The sequence below is a fragment of the Aricia agestis genome, chromosome 19 (assembly GCF_905147365.1).
Source record: "Aricia agestis chromosome 19, ilAriAges1.1, whole genome shotgun sequence".
Classification (NCBI taxonomy): domain Eukaryota; kingdom Metazoa; phylum Arthropoda; class Insecta; order Lepidoptera; family Lycaenidae; genus Aricia; species Aricia agestis.
Genome location: NC_056424.1, coordinates 7,077,716 through 7,090,990, shown reverse-complemented (window position 1 = coordinate 7,090,990; position 13,275 = coordinate 7,077,716). Strand labels below are relative to the sequence as shown.

Sequence of the window (13,275 nt, the reverse complement as noted above, 5' to 3'; positions counted from 1 at the left end):
TTTTTTCTGGAATTTCTTATGAGTTTTGACCAAATAAGCCGCACATATTCCACCCAGTAGAACGTTCTCATCGCACATGTTACAAAGCTGATAGACACTGCAACTGAACAAAAATGACAATGTTGGCGTTGCGTTCGTTGACGCACGCAATTATTGAAAGCGCCAAACGAAAGTTGAATACAAAGAATATGACGAAAATTGAAGACGAAAGCGCAATGTGTGGACATAGTTAATGACTGTCAGGCAGCCTGCCGACCAGAGCCTGCAGGGGGACTGTTAATGTGTAAACCCTTTACTAAAAGCTTACCTGTCTCACAGCGTACAACATCGTCGATTCTTCCTTTTTCTCCAACACGATTCACTAATATTCCAAATATTAATCACCAGTAATTACAATATATCACCAAATATTACTCCCATGATAAATTTACACTAGTTATCACCATTATGTCTGAAATTTTCAACGCTATTTAGTATTGGTGACTGAAACTTTACATACAGGATGTAACAAAACAAAGTGACATGTAATAATATAGGGTGTGTACGTGTCCCATATTTGATTAGTTTTTGTGATTTGTATGGACAAGTGCCCCAGCGTGGCGTTATGTATGCCCAAACGAAAAAAAATGGTACTCTTTTAGGGCTGCTACTTTCACAGTCGACATACGCACGCAAGTATTATCACTTTGTTTTGTTACACCAGTAGTATGTTGTATTCAATTTTGACATAACATTTTAATATTATGCAGTTTTGTGTATCGCTTTGCCTCGTCGTTTGGACCATAATAATCTGTGACATAATGCAAGAGATAACATTATTGTATAGGGAAAATAATCTTTAAATTGACAGTAAATCCAATATTTAATTAAATAGGTCTATAATTACTAAATTAGCAGTGTAAGTATGTAAACCTGTATTTCAGTTTGAAATGGAACGAAGGGTAAAACCGTAGCTGTTAAAAAATAATTAAAGTATCCAATAGTAAAATAAAAACTTGGTACAAATGTGGATGCTGTGTCTTAAATTCAAGAATCTAGGAGCTAAATTCGGAATAACCTAGAGCAAGATGACATCTTCTTGTTATTTCGCTTAAAGACCTCTGGGATGTTTTGGTGCGTGGATGCCAATTAGAAATGTGCTATATATGTACCTAGTTTAGGTATGTACACATAGCACAGTAACTCCTTTATCGTTCTAGTAATGCGTTAAAAAATAAGAAGTTTGTAACATGAGACACTACTAGGTACATCTTAATCCTGAGACCAAAAACTTCAAAGCCAAAATTTATTACTTTTTGTATTATTTAATGTAACCTTCATTATAAACAATGTAGGTCACTTGTTCGAACAATCTACACGACCGTCAGGTGGCCAAATTATTCTCTAGCCAAAACAAGGTTAATTAACAAATTGTCTAGATACGTCTAGGTTTTGTAATAACTAATAACGTAAACTTCCCGCAACCTTCTAGGTATTCATAAATAAATAATTACTTATATGTATACTGTATCTTACATACAAAATGGCTGATTGACAGATCAACGCACCTAGGCAAAATCTTTATGCAACTAATGTACATACACAGTACACACGCATTTTTTACAAAATACTATACTCCACTCGGGCTTGCAAAAATAGGTTAAATGATTCTGTTATAATATGTTAGAGTCAAGTGAGTTTTATTTTTCTTTTTTTTCCTAATATTTTTTTTAGGCGAATAAAGTTTTAATGTAGGTAGGTCCACTAAGAAAGGGGTTTTTTCAAAATTTCATCCCTATTACCCCCGGGAAAAAAGGCGATCAAAGTTTACATGCCAGAAAATATACAGCATTTTGACATAAGAACTATTTCGTCTCCCCTTTCCTTAATTTGGGAAAGATGAAAATACTGCATACCATGTTATATTATGCTACCTACTGGTTGACTTTCTTAACGGTCCTTCGAAGTAATACAACCAAGAATTAGGTAAACCATAACTTAATGCAAAAAGTGATGAAATATGAACGCATCCTAATATTACTTTATGTTTTATAATGAACGCATATCTTGATGGTGTTTGACGTGTACGCATCTATAATAGTCTTTGTGATCTCTATGTTCTCTTTGTTCTCTCTCGCGAATACATGATCTTTCAAAAAACGCTCCGTCCTGTTATTTTATTTATTAATCCTCTTAAATTTAACTTTCTTAATATCAGTTTTCTTCAAAAAGAAAACAAATTATATATAACATACTAAAAATATTTTATAAACAACTATTTCGAGTATTTCTAATTTGAATATAACAACAATTGATGAACTCTATGGCAGTACAGTTATAGCTCTACAATTATACGAAACCGAGTAACATATTACAGACAAAAATAAATAATTAACTGTTAGTATTAATAATATTAATCCTATCCATGAAATAAAACAATATGGAACAAAATACTAAATTAAAAACACGGCATTTTGGTACTACCATTATGTGTTCGACTTGTTTAAGCTTCTATATAAATAAAATATAATTATATTCATAACGATACTTGTTAATAAATAAAACAAAGTCCAGAATTGGCTGTAAAATAATATATAATGAAACTTTGATTTTAAAAGCGCGTAATAAAGTTATAAATTATGAAAAGCTTCGAGCTTTCGCATGATAAGCTCCGGCCCTGCCCACTCAAAAGCGCCGGCTAGGCGGCTTGTGGGCGGCGCCCGCTGAAAAGTGACACGCCCAGCCGCTAAAGAGAGACGCCTTGTGTCTCTTTCATCCCTACCTACATCTAGAGAAATGGCCTTAAAGATAGTTGAAGCTTATATACTTATATAGGTTTCCGACAATTGTGATACGGTAGTCAAGAATAAAGTACCAAAACCCGATATTGTAGAGGCTTCTGGCTAAAATGTTTGACTATGATTATAAAGGAATTTACATAATTTTAGCAGGCTATATTATCATGATATACCTATTATGTCCTCTCCCGTGGTCAACTCTATATCTTTGCCAATTTTCATAAGATTAAAAAAAAACACTTTTAAATTGTTTGCTGTGCTCCTAGATCTCTACATCTGTATTATACTTATGTCTTTTAAGTATATTGTAAGACCTTTTTGTACCACATTTATGCAATAAATCATTATTATTATTATTAAGTTTTAGCCCCTGTAAGCCTTCTACGGATAACTCTAGTGACATAATTTTAAAACTAAAAAAAAATATAGAGCCTAAACGGTTATTTTTGCTTAAGGATTGCATTGCAAACAACAATCCATAAGCAAAAATATGTCGGTTACTTTTTAGTTGGTACTTGGTGACACAGCCTGTGACCTAAATATAAAAAATATGAGTCGACGAATAGATGTAGGTACAATAGTATTTCTAGCGTACAAACTTTGATCTCTTATTTAAGCCTTAGGGTCCAAGCATCATGAAACGAACGCGTCTGCAAAATTTCACGTTTGTAGATTATTTTTTCCATAGAATGAAGATATGATTAGAAAAAAATATCGACCGGAATATTTTTCAAAATCATTATTACAACAAAAATATTGATACAAATAATAAAATGAACTCTATAAAATATGATTCTCTACATATTATACGTTACCGCATTATAGTTAAGAGATATTAAATTAATAATATTTTTATCATAAATAAAAATATTATTTTTATAGTGTAACTTTTATTAATTATTACCTCACATTCGATCAACCTTGTAGTTCACATTGCTTTATATATTACGTTCATGATGAAACAAAAGATACGAGAGAAAGAATTCGTTTTAAATTCGTGATAAATATCAATTGAGCATTATCAGATATTATCTCATTGACGTAAATAACAATACTTACAGCACGCACGGAAACCACAAATAAACACGTACATCTCGCGTAAATACTACAGATTCAGTCTCGTCCCAAAACGACTCGTCCCATTTAACAATTTAAACTTGGCTAATAATTTAATAATAGTATCATGACATAGTAGGGGAGGGGAAGGTGCTAATTGTGTAGTCACTCGAACGTCATGGAGACCTAGTAGTTCACACTAGGTAAAACTGATAAAAAAATAATAAGAGCGTTTTTTATTTTAGCGGTGGGTTCAGAAACTGCAGCCATTTTAAAGTTTTGAAAAAGAAAATTTATTCATATAACAGAAAATTGCTTATTTAGGTAAATTATAAATAAATTTTAGACAACAAGGACTAAATCATTTAGTTTAGTGCAAAAGAAAATATCTGCGAAGCCTAGTTAGGTAAATATGAAGCTTTATTTTTTTATATTTTAAAATGTCCCTACAGGCTTACTTAACCTTTGATTCGTCAGTGCTTGTGAAGCCTATACAAGCTTAATCTGACACGCTCGAGCTTATCCCGAAATCCCCTCATCCCCTCCCCAACTATAAGAAAGTCTCTTATGTCTTGATACTGAATACTGAATTATATTAGTTTTAGTTATGTCGTCCTTAAATCATTAGGCTCATTGGATAACTCGTCCCATTTAATTTCTTAATTGATAAAAAAATGAAAAACGATAAAATTGTTTTTTTTTTTTACGAAATAAGGGGGCAAACGAGCAAACGGGTCACCCGATGGAAAGCAACTTCCGTCGCCCATGGACACTCGCAGCATCAGAAGAGCTGCGTTGCCTAAATTATATTAATGCCTTACGTTAAATAGGGTAATAGAGGAGGATAGGGATGGGAAGGGAAGGGAATAGGGGAGGGTAGGGAAGGGAATAGGGTAAGGGATTGGGCCTCCGGTAAACTCACTCACTCGGCGAAACACAGCGCAAGCGCTGTTTCACGCGGGTTTTATGTGAGAACGGGGTATTTCTCCGGTCGAGCCGGCCCATTCGTGCCGAAGCATGCCTCTCCCTCGTCAGGGGAGGAATATAGGGTAGGTACTAACTATGGTAGGGTAAATGACTAGTGATTGGACAGTACCAGTCATTGGACAAAGCACAAAAACAATAATATTTATGGTTACTTTAAAACTGCCTGTTTTAGGAACGCCTGATTTTAAAGAAAAACAGGTAGTTTTTAAAGCAACCCTATGTAATAAATATTGTGTTTTTGTGCTCTGTCCAATGACCAGTACTGTCCAATCACTAATTAATCTACTAAATTATTTTGTTTAAAAATTAGACTGTTAACCGGCTGGATGGCTACAGCCACTGAAGCCATGCCAATGAAAAAAGTTGTTACAAGGCTTAAAAGTTAATGTCTACTTTTTTGTTGAAAAGCTGTCATGATAAGAGTAATCTAGGCTAAAATGCGTCCTCATTAATAGTACGTTTTATGCTCTATAATTTTTGAAATTGCCTAAAGTTATTTTAGTTATGCAATTTTAATCACTTCTCATAATTTAATTGCCTGGTGACCGCATATAACCTTTTTGTGATATTTGGGAAAAAACAACCGGTTGCGGGCCTAAAGATCAGTGACGGATTAAGACTACTTGATGCCCTAAGCAATCCATGCCTGTGTACCCCTCCCCCCCCCATCCGTATGTCAACTAGAATCTGTCTTAAAGCTTTTACCACCTAAAAACATTAGTTCTTTTTAAGACACTTTTTTGGTGAGGTTTTTGGTGAAGTGAGAGTGAGACGTGATGCCCTAAGGACGGATGTTTTTTGTCCTTCTTCTGGTGCCCCCTCAGACGTGATGCCCTAGGCAATTGCTAAATTTGATTAAAGGTTAATCCGTCACTGCTAAAGATAAGAAGTTAATAGTTATGCAACATTATAAGTTACGAATGTATACAGTATTTTGATATAGCTTGTACTTGGTTGCAAATAAAGTTAACATAATATAGAAACAAAAAACTTAATTGCTTTGATGTACCTTGTGCTACCCTCGTCAGCCCGACGTACTTTACCTTTTGCGAACTCAAATGTGTCAAACTAAGAGTGGGTTGCACCAGAGGCGTGGTTATAGTCACAGTTACGGTCAAAGTTACGGTTATAGGTAAGGCTAACTTAACTTTTACCACAGAATTGGACAGATGTCTGTAGCGTTTATTTTTTTGTTAAAGTTACAGCTTAAAAATAAATTATCCGTAAAAATCGATAGGAAAAATATTTTTATAACAACACTGTGAGCCAAATTTTCACGAAAAAATTTCGATAACTATAAGTATACTTAAGTTTGCGGTTATGGTTATCGTTCAATATGGCGTCCATTATTGAATTTGACCAAAGATTTGACATTTTGCGTTGTAATAGTTAAAATTATAGTCATAGTAAGTTGGTGCAACCCACCCTTAAATGTTTATTTCTAGGGCACGGTAAAATTAAAATCCATCTTTAGACGTATTCGGTTAAAATACTAACTTTAAGAAGTAAAAATCGACTAAAGTTGAATGCGCACTTGTCGCAGGCTCATTGAATAATTTACCAAACCGCGGTGTACCTGTTTTATTTTGAGACGACAAATACACAATATTATGTTGATTGTTGCTGCAAAATGCAAATATAAAACATACTGTAATGATAAATAATATTTAATTACACGTTTTAGGGTAGGAAGTTCCTACTAGGAACCCTACTACTTTACACTTTTTGGGGTACGGAACGCAAAGGGTAAAAACGGGACCCTATTACTGAGACTTCGATGTCTGTCCCTCTGGCTGTCTGTCTGTTTTCAGGCTCTAACTCAAGAACGGTAATAGCTAGAGAGTCAAAATTATATTAAGTACTAAAAACAAAATAAAATTAATACTTCCCATACCACAAACGTGATTTTTTGGCCATTTTTGCTCTATATCAATAATGACAACAGGTAGGTACTTGATTTTTTGTCAAAGTCCTTAGTTATATGTGTATTTTAATATTTGATAATAATAATATTAAAAAAAAAACAATCAAGGGGGTTCCCATATAAAAATGTAAAAACACTTTTTTTGGCCTAATTTTGCTCTATAATGGTACGGAACCCTTCATGCGCGAGTCCAACTCACACTCGGCCGATTATTAGTTCCGTTATGCATAGATGACATCAGCTGTATTTTTGGAGATATAGTATTTATATTTCTGTTTTCTTTTACTATTTGCTTAGTGGTTTTGACAATGACATGCTACACTCAGCAGTAACTTTTATTATGTGTAAATTTTCACGAGTCCAACGGGAAAAGTCAGCAAACGATACTAAAGTATATTTTGTTCTAACATAACTAGTGTTGTTAAGATTTTTTTTTTTGCTTTTTGCTTGATTTCTGATTGATTGCTAAATGTAAAACTGTTGGATCTCAATTTTAGGGAGGTACATAAATAGCTCCCCAACACCGGTTTCGGTGACGGTGGCCGGTTTCATTGAAACCAGGCCAGCTACGCAGGAGTAATTTATAGTGCCCTAATGTGTGCGCAGTACACAAGAGCACTCTCTATTCCTTCACTCTCATAACCCAGTGGGACGGTCGACCGACACGACTGGCGAGAGATCAGGCGCAGGACCGACTTTTTACATGCCCATCCGACGCCTAGATAGGTACATAAACCATCGACATAAACGGTATAAATGACTGTGATAGGTAATTAGCTACAGATCGACAAGGCTTTAAATGAACGTGGCGAAAAAAGGGACTAACGCTGTCATCATACAAAAAACGTCATTTTTGACAGTTCTCCTGTACCAAAACCTCCCGCTCCCGCCCACGTTCATTTAAAGCAGTGGTTCCCAAACTTGTTTTGTCTACTGCCCACTTTGAGAACAAATTATGTTTTAGCACCCCCCCCCCCCCCCCCCCATTGCTTCAGGTTAAAATGCATCCGGATAAAATCACCCCTCAAGCCTCTACACAACGCCCCATTTTTTTTTTCTGGATCCAACACACCCTTTAGACCTTCAGCGCCCATAAGGGGGCGTTATCGCCCACTTTGGGAAATGCTGATTTAAAGCCTTATCGAACTTTAATTTCATATCCGTGTTTCTTTTTATGTGATTTATTTGCCAAAGGATGGTGTACCTACATGGTCTCCTTATGTATCACCAAAATAGCAAACTTATTTGGTAACTAGCTAATATAATTTTTATGACTGTAGGATTATAAACAAAAATATGTATGCCTACCAAACAGTACAACATTTGTGGAGGATGGTGAATATTTATGACTAAACAAATAATAATATGTAATATTTCTTTCATTTCATAACACCCAACCAACAAAAGTATATAAGTTTTTGAAAATAAGGTCACCTCTTAAGATAATCTTTAGCAAACCGAAAATACACTTTTGCTTATAATAAACCTTTCCAAATGGCCGACTCTCTTACGATGTAAGGCCTTTAAATAAAGAAAAAAAACCTTTCCTTCAGTTTGCTGTATTTCAAATTTGGGGGAGCCATTAGCCATACGTCGTTACGAATAGGAAGTCTTGAAAGAAACAGCAGAAGCTTCTTAATTTGTAAACGTACGAACTAAAGTGACTTTAGTGTTAAGTATTTGAATTTCAGTTTGGTAGTGATAACTGATATACGAAAGGTAAAATGTCACATCCTGTTATTGTTGTATTTCCTATGTTTACGGTCAACGATATCAAAAGTTCTAATTCTATGTTTACGGTACGAAAACAGGTAAACTTTAATCATATAGGTTGTCCTTGTTTCGTAATTAATTGTTTCGCCTATTGGACATATTATGCAATAGAAATAATATTTGCTAAAAGTGCAAAAAAAAGTTTTCGGTTAAAGCCTTATAAAAACCATAAAAAATAAATCCAGATAAATGAAGCTAAATAAGTTATTATTGTGATGCTGGATTGATAATAAATATTTTTATATACTTATTAGTATTTGATTAGTAGTAAACAGTACAATTATATAAAAAAAGGGATAAGTACTAATATTCTGTACAAAACAATATTTAAGTAACAAAAATTAACAAATAACTATTATTTTTATTTTTTAAGCTAAAACAGTATTTGGACATAATGCGAGAATTATTTAAATTTATTTACATTTAAATGGAGTACCTACCTACATTTTTGTAATTTGGTTTATAATTACACCGCAGAAGTTTTTGTCTATTTTGTACATGATATTTTTAAAGAATGTTTAAGAATGTAATAAAATAAACGTCGTATACTGACTACGAAATATACTATTATGAATACAGTTAACTTAAGAGAGTTAAAAATTAAGTATGTATTTAATATGCAAATTATATCTAATAGCATTCCTTGTCGATAAAACGGCTAGATGTTTTAACTTTTCTCGGCTAAATATGCAGATGCAATAAAAAAAAGATTTGTTTAGAGTTTTTAGGTTCAAGCAAAATCACTTTTTCAAATAACTTCTCGTAAAGTTGGATTACGGGAAAACGCGGGAAATGTCCCTTATCAGCTGTGAGAGCGGGCGCTGTAGCGCGCCATTGGCCCCCGCTTATGAGCGACGCGCTGATTGGCGGAGCACATGAGCGCCCGGCCACGTGCTCATCAGTTCCAAACTTGAAAAAACTTTTTACGCACTTTTCCTTTCGCACCTATGCAACTATTTTATAAAAAGTTTCCAAATTGAACATTTATAATTTAAACGGTAACACATTTTGTCCAATCTAAGCGTTTTTGTGTAAACAATTATTTAAAATAGCATGTTCCGATTCCAAACTGAAATATTAAATCTAATTTACTTACGATTCGATGGCATGTCGATACATAAAACACGCAAAAATGATCGATAAACTAAAATAATTTCCGTAAACGAATGGACGCAATAAAAAATAATCACAAAACAAAATAAAACAATACACAAAAGTCCAACACTGAACAGCGATGAAAATTACCACTTATGAGTTCTCCGCAAAATGCAGTCACATATGCAATTTATTTACACTGCAGTTTACTGCATTTTAATATAAATAATTATAATAATACACTACAACATTATCGTAACGCTTCGCCGGTGCAAAAAAATATATTTGTCGAGTATCGCGCGTCTAAACAATACACAACAGCCTTGAGCGCGGCGGCAACAACAATGCTAGGTCGAAATAAGCAAGAAATATTTAACTACGTGGCGGGGAGGGGCGGCGCTGGCCCTCAGTATTGGCGCTCGGCTGTGGTAGTTATAGTTTACGAGATACACAGCTCAAATACAAATAATATAAACATCGCGACCGGGCATGCGCCGTGCCCGCCGACAGGGACGCCGCTACACCTCCTCGACACGTCGTAGCAACATTAGAGGGAAAATAAAATAGCAATAACACAGAAAAACACAAAGATTGATTAGATAAACTAGTGTAAGTGTAGTGGAGTTCCTAAATTGCTTTTTTATAGATTAATTTGCATATTTCTGACAGAGGACGAATGGAGGTACGCATGCGCGGGGACGAGAGCGCAAAATGTTATTGACGATGCAAAATATTTATTTTTTGGCGCAATACCGACGCAGCTCCCGGCTGTAACGGAAAAGCCGCCATTTTGTATTTTCAACTTGAAAGTTCAAAATTAGAACAATATTTTACATTAGAAAAATTAATAGAAGAAAATATTATATGGCTTATAAATTGCTATTATATAGCAGAAGATAAAATAATCAGCTTTCATAATATTATGATGTGACTCGGTTGCATTAAATAAATTTATTTCAATTATTATGAACGATTTCTTTTGCGCATGCGCTTGGTGCCTATTACACCGAAAACTTTCAATTAAGTAAAGTGTAGAGAAAGTTTATCATAAATAAATAGGTTATTTTTTTAATTATCATCACTTTTTTATAAAATCTAATTAGAATAGGTTCATTTAACTGACCATAAAAAAAAGACGAAAACCTACGTTTGGCTGCGGATACATAATAATTTGAAATTTTGTTATATAAAAATAATTTCTAGGAATTATTTTTAGATGTATGAATTATTTTGTAGGACGAGTTTTAATGTGCGAATTGGTAGTTTGTGTGCTCTGTCCAATGACTAGAACTGTCCAATCACTATTCACAAGTCATGTTCACCCTATATAAAAAATCATTTAATTACATACTTAGTTTATTTTCTCGTCACATTATTGTAGCTTAAATAAGGGAACAATAGTATTATTTATATTTATAGTAGTATTTTTTTATATTTTTTCATTCATCATTGGAAAAAAGCATACAAAATTAAATTTTCGCCCTTATATGATCACCACGAATGATTACCACTATCCGTTATCCCTCGGTGTGACAGAAGCTAAGTGTACGGTAGGCCATTGACATTTTTATAAGGCGATGATTTAAAGCTATCGATTGCGTCGCCGCTCGCCATGCGATTTGAATTTAGAACCTCGATCTTCCCGCCATTGCGTTTTTTTTTAATTTTAAATCAGGTTAGGCAAATGTATGCGAACGCAAAAAGCCGTTATAATACTAATAGCTTCCTTATAGTGGTGAATTTTTCACGAAAATTTTGCTAATATACAAATTTAAATAATTGCTTCTAATTAAATAGCTAACAAGATATTGGTATATAAGTTTCCTTATAGAAACAAGAATTAAAACACATTTTTTAAAGAAAAAGATAGAGCTAAAAATCAAAGGCATGAAGTTTTGTACGTTTACAAATACTTTTTTTTTTAACACATTTTTTTTTAACCCAGTTTTTATTTTAACACATCAATATTTCAACAATTACAAAGTTTGTTATTTATACCACCTTGAATTTAATTTTTGCTTGTAAAATTAAATATTAGGAACATAATATGAATTCCAGTTTAGACAATAAAATGATAAATTAAATATTTTGTCAAAAATCACATACTTAGCTCGTTCTCTTGTTTTTGTTATAAAGTTGATAAGGTTTTACAATTCACACTATTCATAAAGTCGTATCAAGCTTTACTGTAGATTAAATATGATTTAAAGAAAATAAGGAACCCAATTAATAATATTATGATCAGATAATAATATCTGAATAATAACATTTTAATTTACTTATTTGCTTAGAATATGGTACGAATAGGTGTTACAGATAAGTCATAAGTCTAGTCATATTGCTCGTATTTTCGTTGCCTAAATAGGGATATAACTTCATAGCCGTAACAAAAGTAAACATAATATTTATAATGTGTTCAATATTTATCCCAAGTAGTTAAAAATGTAGATAATTTCAATGCAATTTCAAAGCATGCCAAAGTGAGGATGTTAAAAATTCTCTACTTTTTCTTGCATGAAGATTATCGCTATCAAAATATATTTTAAGTGGTGCCGTAATATCTCGAACTTTCAAGTCTTTGACTATCTACTGAAAACATGTATAGCTAAAGCTAAAAAATTCAACAGTATATTAAACTACTGATCAATATCAATCATTCCGCCCCTAGCTCCTCAGTCCTCTATAGAACTCAAGCGTAAAAGTATAACAAAATAACAATTAAAATCATAATTACAAATCTAATAAAGCCACCGTAAAAAGGTGGAGGATTTTTAATTAAGGTGCTATAGGAGCGCTATATCAGTGTGAAAGTTCGGTGCTTATGAGTGGGCGGGGCCAGTGGAGCGACGCCCAGCGCCGCTGTACAGCGACCGCCCTACTGAAATTGATTCAGGCTGCAGTCCTTATAGTCTAGGAGACTGAAAATGACCATATTTTTGGAGCTATTTTGCTATTGAATATGCTACTTATACGAGATGACCTGGTGAACTTCCCATCACTTATTTCGGTGTCATTAACGTCGGTTTAGCGGCTGAACCGTTATTGCAAATTTTATAAATCAACTAGCTGTCCCGGCAAACGTTTCTTTGCCATATATAAAGTATTTCAATTTTCGCCCATATTATTTTATTGAAGTGACTAAATAAGACGTATGTCACCATGGCAACGTCCATCGCTATCCCGTCGCACAAACAAATGCACTTATCAATATAAAAAGTACCCAGTAGCCCATTCTGAGACCCACTGAATCTATATATATATATATATATATATATATATATATATGAAGTCACAGGTGACTGACTGACATGGTGATCTATCAACGCACAGCCCAAACCACTGGACGGATCGGGCTGAAATTTTGCATGCAGGTAGATGTTATGACGTAAGCATCCGCTAAGAAAGGATTTTGATAAATTCCAACCCCAAGGGGTTAAAATAGGGGATGAAAGTTTGTATAATTATAATAATACTTCTTAACGCGAGCGAAGCCGCGGGCAAAAGCTCGTATGCATATAAAATTTGGTTAAAATCAGTAAAGCCGTTTCGGAGGAGTACGCGGCCTAATATTGTGACACGAGAATTTTATATATAAGATAATGGCTGAACTTAAGGAAATATTCACTTTTATCGAGACTTACAAAATTTAAAATTTCTTTTTAT

The 13,275-nt window shown here is 33.8% G+C and overlaps 1 protein-coding gene across 3 annotated transcripts in view; it reads right to left on the bottom strand.

Annotated features, from left to right (window-relative positions):
* The window catches only part of LOC121736493 (forkhead box protein P1-B), a 75,848-nt gene that overhangs the window by 21,268 nt on the left and 41,305 nt on the right, over positions 1-13,275 (bottom strand). The gene's annotated exons all lie outside the window — the stretch shown is intronic.